Below are 9,810 nucleotides of genomic sequence, written 5' to 3'. Positions count from 1 at the left end.
TTGTGCTGTGTCCATATTGCTTAGCATGGTCCTTGGCACCTTTAAGGTAATCGATAAACATTTGCTGAATGTATTAAATATCAGCTACCGACTAGATACAAGCTAAATCCACATGTAGCAGAATATGGTCTAGGAAGCAAAATAAGACAGAAAGCAAGTGGTTGGTGGTGCTTTCCTGCTTCTGATTGGATTATGGCAAGAAGGTTCAAAGACGTGTCCAAGAAGTTTCTAAAAGATCCACGGCGACTTCGCAGGTACTTGCTAGGGAGGCTGTTGATATATCCATTCATTCATCTATAGCACAAATATTAGTAAAACATCTTCATTGGACACTTCCAGGTTTTGGGCAAATAATGGGCAACCAAACAGAAACGACCTTGGTGTTCTCAGTTTCACAGGATGACACGCAATTTGAGATTAGACAATTATGGACAATTGCTCCATGGCACAGCTCTGTCATGTAACAATGGCCTGTGGCCTGAGCTACCTCATTTAACCTAAGTCCCACTTTTCTCTTATAAAGATGGAGATAATGCAAATATTTACCTCACAGAGAGTATGTTTTTTTCTCGCTAGCCCATTGCAGTGGATTGCTCTTCGTCCCTGCCGCTAACTCTTACAGAGATAAATAGGCACACGGCCCTATTCGCCTAGTCTATTCCTTTCCTACATTCATGACAGCCTTTATCTCTTTCTGATTTGCTTATCTGTGCTTGTTTTTCCAGTAGTCCCCAAGCCATGACCTATACCGTACTCATGTTTGGATTTTTAGTTGATAGCACATATTAGAGACTCAGGATGTGTCTACTGAAAGAATGAGAGAGAGCACAGAGAGCATCTTAAAAATCCAAGTGCTTATTTCAAAGCAACTGTGAAATAATGCTAAAAGAATTTCTTCCCAGTTGTCATTGTTAGTGGCTGCTATTTCGGGACACATTAAACCAGCTGAGCCAACAGAAAAATGACCATGACCTATGGCCCCACACTGGGGCAAAACTGCAAAGGACACACGACGTCTCTTTCCACGTTTGATTTCAAAATTGCTACTCCAAAGGCACGCCATTATCCCTTCATTAAGCGAGCAGTGCGACTCATTCTTTCAGTAATTGTGCGTGTGCTAATTTGAACCAGGATACAGTTACCCAAACAGCAGTGTTGAAGACTGAAATGGAGCAAATTCCCAGTTGCATACTTAGCTTCACAATATCACTCTTTTCTTTTTTGAATATTCACATATTTCCCACTTCTATCCAGCAAGTAGCTTAATAAGCAAGTGCAGCTGAATTTTTTACACCATTAACTTGTTCTTCTCAATTCTACATAAAGTTAACAAATCCTTGTAAGTACAGTATGTATTGTGGTTGTGTGCCGTCAGGTAGATTCCAACTTACAGCGACCCTGTATGACAGAACAGGACAGCTCCATACGGTTTCCTAGGCTGTGATTTTTATGAGAGCAGATCACCAGGTCCTTTCTCTTGTGGAACCTCTGGTGGGTTTGAACCACCGATCTTTTGGTGAACAGCGGAGTGTTTAACCGTTGCATCACCCAACAACATTTTACAATCAACAACAACAAAAAGCAACAGAAGATGAATTCATGAAAAAATTTATTCTGAAGAGTGAATTGCTTACATAAAATATGGAAAGATGGAAAGAAAAATATGTGGGCTGCTGTGCAGCTCAACTCCTATTGCCAAGGCGTTTACCCGATCTCCCTGGACTTCGGTGCTATTGCCTGTGAAATGAGGTCAAGGTCACTCAAACCTGCTCCCCTGGGGAACTTGTCAGGTTAAGTACACAAAGTATACCTAAGAATGTGGGAATTGAAGAATATCATCCAAAGGGGCTACAAATTAGGTAGTTCTAGACTTTTAGGTTGAAATCCAACCATTGTTTCTCTTATGAATTTTGAAACACAGATACTAAAATTGTGTGTTTGGCTGTCTTAGGTATTCTGAACAAATTTTATGCTTAAGGCTATAGTTCCACAAGTTATTTTTTTAAAATATGTAAAACCAAACAGGTATTTGAAATTTTATTATTTCATAAACATTTCTGGAGAAAATTGTCATTTTAGAGAACATCTTCCCAATGTTTCTTTTTCTCCTTCCTCCCTCCTTTTTCGTCTCTCCTTCTCTGTCTCCCTCCTTTCCATCCTTCTATTATCCTTCTCCCCTTCCTTCCCTCCCTCCCTCCTTTCTTCATTATTTTATCCCTCCCTTCATCCATTCCCCTCTCCTTCCTTCCCTTCCTAGTATTTGGATAGTTAATCTCAGTGATGTTTTTCCCATCATTAAAATATAGATGAATACGCCTACATCCCAGTGCTGACATGAGAATTAAACAAGGCATGTAAAAACTTGCAAGGATGCCTGACATATTCTTTCAGAAGTCTTCATTTTCCTCCCCCTCGTATTTGAATGTTTTTCTTCTCTCTTTTTTTAACTCTCTTACCCCTTTCCTCCCTGCTTCTGGCATCACTCCCTCTTTCATGCGTGCTTTTCTTGTCTATTTCTTACATTCTTTGTCCAGAATAGACTCTGTTCTAAAATTGGCCTCCAACTCATCACTACTTAACCATCAAGCTGTTGTTAGGTGCTGTCGAGTCGGTTCCGACTCATAGCGACCCGGTGTACAACAGAATGAAACACTGCCTAGTCCTGCGCCATCCTCACATATCGTTGCTATGCTTGAGCCCATTGTTGCAACCACGGTGTCAATCCATTCTGTTGAGGGTCTTCCTGTTTTTTGCTAACCCTCTGTTTCATCATTAAATAGAAGTATGCAATTAACACCAAACATTCAGTGAGCACCACTGGTTCCCAAAACCATTCTTATACTACACTACACTATATTCCTGTGTATGCTTATATGCTTGGACATTCCAGTGATCTCACATACACACCTATACCTCAACTCAAACGAAAGCAGAACTAAAACATTAATTGAAAAGTAAAGTGTTTGCCAAACGTCTGCTTCTACTATGTTAGACATATAACTGAATACTCAAGTATTTTCAGGCGGAACATATGCAAGAAGAATCAAGAAAATGTAAGATGGAGAATGGCATGGAAATTTGCTTCTATGTTCAGTGTGACTTACAATTAAAATCTTCAACTCTGTGATATTTATTTAGTCTCTTAAGAAGTGATGTAGAAATTAGAATTTCTCTTGTGTCGCAACTGCGTGGAATTTAGGAGACCCTGTTGACCTCCAGTCAACTTGCGTTTGAAGAGTGGTTTTTGAGTCCTGGGCTGAAGATGAAGTTTTTCAGAAGAAAAAAAGCAAAATTATTTCCACTGATACTAACAGACCTCAGGTTTTTTTCTCAGTGAGAAACAGATAGGCAGAAATAAACGCCAGGAAAACAGAACAATGGTTTAATGGGTTTTTTAAATTAAAGTTTCTGGCTATAGGCATCTCCTTACAGACCTTTCCTTACACCCAAGAATCCCTTGATGAGGCTCCAATGCAGGTCTTAAAATAAATTTACTACCGACTTTTGAAGATTTAGGAAAGAATGAATTAAAATGACCTAGAGCGGGTTCTGGAAAACCAGATGGAGTTTTACTGAGACCTACCCATATTTTTCTGGAAGGATCTATATATTTCTTGGCATATACTGTTTGATTGATTATGGCTTTGCAATCTTCTTAGATAATTTTCTTGTCCTTGTGCGGTTTAGTGACTTTGTGGTCTTGCTTTGTCATTTAAAGGTCAGTATATTCAATATGTTTTCAATTTGCGTTCATTTACTTCAGCTTTATAATACTCCTTTGTTCATTTGTATGTGAGGCATATATTTCTTAGGAAGGATTTTCAGTTCTAAAACAATAAACATAATCACCGCCACATAGAAACTTGTAATAAGATTTGTACTATACCAGTAGGCTGTGACTCATTCTATACTATGTTATTGTTACTATACATGAGATTTCCAGGGAAATGATTTGGACTTTTTGCACACACAACCCTGCCCCCTGCAAGATGCAGTATTACCATGGAGGTAATCAAGCCTTTAAGAAAAGGATGAGTGAAAATGGGAGAAGACCATTTGCAACTCTGTCAGGAATGATAGAAGATGAGATGATGAGAGAGAACGATATTGACAGAAAGTGGAAAACACGTATGGGGTCCAATTCCTGTGCACTCTGCGGAGCTGAGGAACAGTTATGATATATTAATACCAAAGAGCATGAGATGGATCCCACAACACATCACAAATAGAACAGAAGATAAGAACTTCCAACTGCTGGCCCCATGCAATCATTTATTCATTTATATATATTTTCAACACACATGTGTTACGCTGGGTAATAAGGGAAAATATCATGCTGGAGTAAAGAAAGAAAAAGTATTTGACCTCAGATGATTCTAGGTTCAAGTCCTTACTCTATCACTTACTACCTGGATGACTTTGGGAGAGGTGTCTATATACTAACTTCAGTTAACCCGTTTGTAAACAGGGGGAATGATTGCATTTATTAAACTTGTTGGGATGATTAAGTCAAATAGTGGATGAAAACACTGAGCGCAGTGGCTTGCACGTAGGAAAAGGTAGTGTCTTGTTTCTTGTGCAAGGAACACAGTTGGGTTTGAGTTTTGAAGAGGAGAACAGAGGAAAGCAAACAGATATTCTTCCCTGGTGGTGTGCATGGATAAAAAGTCAAAATCAGCCACATGCATGTAAGTATGTATGCATGTGTGTTTGCGTGTGTGTGTGTGTGTGTGTGTGTGTGTGTACGGTTGTAAGTGCTGCACAAAGGTGAGCATAAAAGGTCATAGGAGTTGATAAGAAAGAGAGAATTAGCAGCCAAAAGAAAAATGTCATTCGGCTCACAGTTGTCCATTTTCAAACTCTGACAGCCATCTTGATTTTCCCTTCTATTATTTCCCTATTTCCATGTCTGATGAGTCTCTGATTTCTGTTGAGTCTCCTAAAGAGAGGCTTCCACTCTCTGTCTACCTTCCTCCCCTCCACGTCCTCTTTTCCTCACATTAAGATTTCTCAGTGCTTCTAACCGATCCATCTGCCTAAAATGTTGAGTCCCTCAATCCATTCTGTAATGTGGCTAGAGATATGACCATATCATTCCCTTGTCTAAAAATAAGTAAGTACTTTATTAAGGATGACTAAGGACATAAGAGATAGGACAGAGAATTAAAAAAAAAAAAAAAATCTACAAATATATCCCTGAACAAATAAGATGCTATACTCAATTGAATTAGAAATCTGAGTGAGTTATATGACCTGGTTGCAGTAATTGCATTAAGCAACCATATTATTTCAATAATAAAATAAACCCATTGAAACAGATTATTTTCTTGGGTAATTATTTAACTAATTTAAAAGTGGCAGCAGGATGGATGTTCCAAGCTTTGCTTTTTATTATCCTCCTCACTGTATTCAGCCAGAAAAAACACTGTCCTTGGTTATTGCTCTTCTTTACATTTCTAAAGAAGTCCCACTTGTTTTTCCAGAGTGTTGCAACACGTCTGTCCTCATTTGCTCCTCATTCAAAGATCGAATCCTGAGGGGCTCCTGTCACTGTCCTCTTCGTCTAGCTGGCCTTCACTGGGTCCCTAAATTCTACTGAATCACCCGCTGTGTGCCCCAAGGCACCTCGTGCACAGCCATTCCTGGTGCCCACTGCACCTGTGATCGTTTGTATTCTGTCTGTAAGAGGAATGAGGCAGGGGCTGCATCGGCTTTGCTTGTTTCTGGGTCTCCCGCAGCAAGTCCAGTGCCCAGTCCACCGTCAGTGCTCACAGAGTATCTACTGAGTAGATGATGAAGATGTGGGTGGATAAGTGTCCTACTCTTATCTGCATTTTGCAGATGAGGACAATGTGCCCTGTAAATGGACCTAAATTCACATGGTTAGTGAACGACAAGCCAGGTCTGATCCAGCAAGGCCCTGACTTGCTGCAACTTTGGCCAAGTTGATTAATGAGCCTAGCGCTCAGGTTCTTCATGTAGAGGCCAATTCCAGATCCTGCTTAAGAGAGTGGACTCTGGGCCACACTGCCTGCCTACAAATCCTATCTCCACCACTTACTAGCTGTGTGACCTTGGGCAAGTTACTTAACCTTTGTGTGCCTTGGTTTTTTCATTTATAAACTGGGAATAGTAAAAATGCCTACTCATTAGGACCTTAGAGGATAAAAAGAGCTAATAACACGCAAAACACTATAAGAATCACCTATGGACAATGAAACTTGGCTTGCCGAAAGTGAAGAGGACTTGAAGCTGTTAGTGGCGCGCCGTATGCATGGAGAGAGGCTGAGCAGTCGAAGCTCTGGCCAGAGCCACCGGGGCAGTGAAGATGTTGGCTTCGTTAGTCCGAGCCGCAGTCCGGGCTGTGAGCAAGAGGAAGCTGCAGCCCACCCAGGATATGCCCTCGCCCTGACACCTTCAGCAGTCCACAAGATAAAACATATTCTTAAAGATAAGCCCAAACATGCAGGTGCGAAAGTTGGTGTTCGAACCAGCGATTGCAATGGCCTTTCTTATGCTTTAGAATACACAAAGACAAAACTAGATTCTGATGAAGAGGTTGTTCAAGATGAGGTCAGAGCGTTCATCCAAAAGAAAGCACACTTAATCCTTTTAGGAACAGAAATGGACTATGTAGAAGACAAATTATCCAGTGAGTTTGTGTTCAATAACCCAAACATCAAAGGAACGTGTGGCTGTGGAGAAAGCTTTAATATCTGAAACCTCAGGACTACTTCTCTGGCTGAGAGCTCCAGAGATGCTCACGGGAACCTTGGGCTTACTAAGGAAATCGTGTGACTGTTACCATCCTAGATTCACAATGCACGGCTGCCTTTTGAGGAAAATAAAAGTGGTGCATTTGAAAACGAAGCCAATGTGTTGAATTCAAGAAGAAGTGATGCTCGTATCCTTCTTAGGGAACAGAGAACAAGGAGCCATTGTTCTTTTTGGATCATTTTTCTGTTCTGTAAAGACAAAAAGAATCCTACCTGGCACTTACCTCTCTTGTATTCTTTCTGTTAGAACCAGTCTCATCAAAGTTGTCTTTCTGATAGAGTTTCAGGAAACGTCTTCTTCCTGGATGTGTGCTCATTAGATCTTCATTGAATGCTTGAACTGCTCCACTCCCTAGGCATTCCCTGACCAAGTTAATGACCCTTAAGGTTTCTTAGAACTGTCGTACAGAAGAGTTCTGAATGATAGTATCAAAAGGTAAAAATTACTCCATCCACCTGTTTTTTAATCCATTCCTGTCTCCACCCTAAATGTCTGCTCACAGATGGATCTTGAGCTGATTTCAATTCTTTTAATTGAAAGGATGCTTAGAGCCATCTGGCCCACCCCACAGTTCTGTAGCTGAGGAAGCCAAACCCCAGGGAAGCTAAGGCTTGTCCACCCTCACACTGCAAGTTAGGGGCAGAGCCAGACGCTCTCCTGATCTCCCTTTCCTTGTAGGTGGTCCGTGCTCTAAGCTCTCAGGCAGTCAGAGAAGTTAAGTGGGTAGCCTGGCTTCTCTGCTGGTCCATATTTGGATAAAATTTCTTAGTAATTTGATATAGATCATGTTAATTTTATTTTTATTCTGAATTGGAAGAATCTTATTGTAAAACTCATTTATGTGAATTATCGTCTTGTTTTTTAGAACTATGAAGCAGTAGTTTGCGCAAGCAGGTAAGACCTAGCAACCCGGAGTTAGTCTTTTGGAATGTATAGGTTATTGTGAAGCAGAACATGGGGGTCTTTTCTGAAAATTCCCCATGTGCTTACACTTTCTGCATCTTAAATCTTGTTGCAAAATTTTAAACCTAATATTTTATCCTAGCGTTTTTATCACCAGCTTTTCTTTAATTGTGTTCATTTTGTCATTTAGTTATTGATTTTCCCAGGTTTGACATAGAAATATTCTGTGAGTTGGCATATATGCTTTTTTTGAAAGCTGATTCTCGTGAACTGAAGTAGTGCTGGTAACCTTTATGTCTGCCATTGTTCACTAAAAGTACCCGGCACGAACGCACCAGACCTAGAGCTTATGTCAGTGCTTATGAGCTTGTATCGTTAACATAATTGTTGATCCACTTATAATCTGTGCAGTACTATATTATGTAGAAATTCAGTTGTCAATAAAAAAATGTGGCCTCTTTGTGATCATTTAAAAAAAAAAAAAAGAGGACTTGAAGCACTTACTGACGAAGGGCACCAAGTCATTTTATCGTAGGCCTTTGTGTTATGAGAGTTTATCATTATCCAGTTTGTGTCGAGTCAGCTCTGACTCATGGTGACCCCATGCGTGTCAGAGTAGAACTCTGCTCAACAGGATTTTTAAAAGCTGATTTTTCAGAAGTAGATTACAGGCCTTTCTTCTGAGGTAACTCTGGGTGGATTCGAACTTCCAATCTTTAGGTTAGCAGCCAAGCTCTTTGGTTAATTTCTCACAGACTCAGCTGTTATCAAGACCTAGATGCCCTTCACGCTCATTACCCAGATCCGAATATGTTGTGTAGCAGAAACTGTGCATATTAATAAAGTTTGCCCTTAGCAAATCTTTGAAGAATAAAAGAGATTTCACTTCAGATATCCCACAGAGGGAGTCACACAACCTCAGATAAGGAATTCCACAAATAGGTGTCCCTAATTCCTTTCAATTTACCATTTTCTTAACACATCCAAACCATTGCTATTTTCCATCCTGTCCAACAGATCCCAAATTATTTAAGTGGGGAATAAAGATAGCACAGAACGCTTCCCTCTGGGTGTGTAGATATTGCTTTCTCTGAGGGAGGCAAGAGCGTCCTTCTTTTCCTTGAAGGCTCCTACAGAGATGCTTCTCTCCAACGCTCATAAACAAAATATCAACAGATGTGAAGAACAAGTGATTATCAAGGAGGCAGTCACCATGGCAACAATAACCATGGGAAAGTCCTCTAACACCCTCCGTTGCACCAGTGTCTACTCAGAAATTCAGCACATTCAGTCCAGGCAAGTACAGAAAAAAGAGCCAAGCGAACTTGAATCCAGTGGGTAGAAATGGGCTCAAAGCTGAAAAATCTGAATGAAGTTTCCCATCTCTTCTCATGCCCAGGGCTTGCTGCAGGCAGAATTATGAGGGGAAATGTTTTCGGTAGCTTTCCTTTGCCTACAGGATAAAGTCCTTAGTCTGGTATGTGAGGTTTTTACACCTACACTTTACAACCTACACACTGCTTAAGTCAAACTAGTGTAACTCATTCTCCCTGGATATAGTATACAACATGCATTTCTGATGCCTACGCACATTGCCCCAGTGGTTCTCTTTTCCTGAAAGTCTACGTCTTCTCAACGTCACCTATCAAAATCCTGGTCAACTATTGCTGAACCTTTGAGCTGCTACTTCACCCATGAAGTCTTCCCCAGCCACCTTACTTGACCACTATTTCTTTGAAATGTGAAGACAAAGTCCCTGGGTTCATCTCTTGGGCAAGTCACTTAGCTTCTCACATGTACAGTGATGTTAATAAAATACATTCATTTCAAATGAGATAATGCAGGTGAAATACATTTGTACTTGATACAAGGTTGCAATCATTACTGACATTATATTTTTGACACCAATATTATCACTCTGTTTTCTATAGTGCCATTTCCGTATCACCTTCTTTAAAGAATCTCAATTGGCATAGAGTAGAAACTCAGTAAATACTTGCTGGATATATAAATGAGTGAGAAATGTGGAATATGGAGTGGAGAGAATCATTCAACATGAGTTAACACAATGGAACAAAATGGAATATTGTAGATTTGAAAGAATGAATATGCAATTTGTTTTCAATCATA

The 9,810-nt window shown here is 40.2% G+C and overlaps 1 pseudogene; it reads left to right on the top strand.

The window, feature by feature from the left end:
• Positions 1-6,328: 6,328 nt before the first annotated feature.
• On the top strand, positions 6,329-6,726 carry LOC101354664 (iron-sulfur cluster assembly 1 homolog, mitochondrial pseudogene; annotated as a pseudogene).
• Positions 6,727-9,810: the final 3,084 nt, after the last annotated feature.

This window comes from Trichechus manatus, unplaced genomic scaffold (assembly GCF_000243295.1).
Source record: "Trichechus manatus latirostris isolate Lorelei unplaced genomic scaffold, TriManLat1.0 scaffold00022, whole genome shotgun sequence".
NCBI classification, from domain to species: domain Eukaryota; kingdom Metazoa; phylum Chordata; class Mammalia; order Sirenia; family Trichechidae; genus Trichechus; species Trichechus manatus.
The sequence above is the reverse complement of the archived record's forward strand: the minus strand, read 5'-3'. Positions and strand labels throughout refer to the sequence as shown.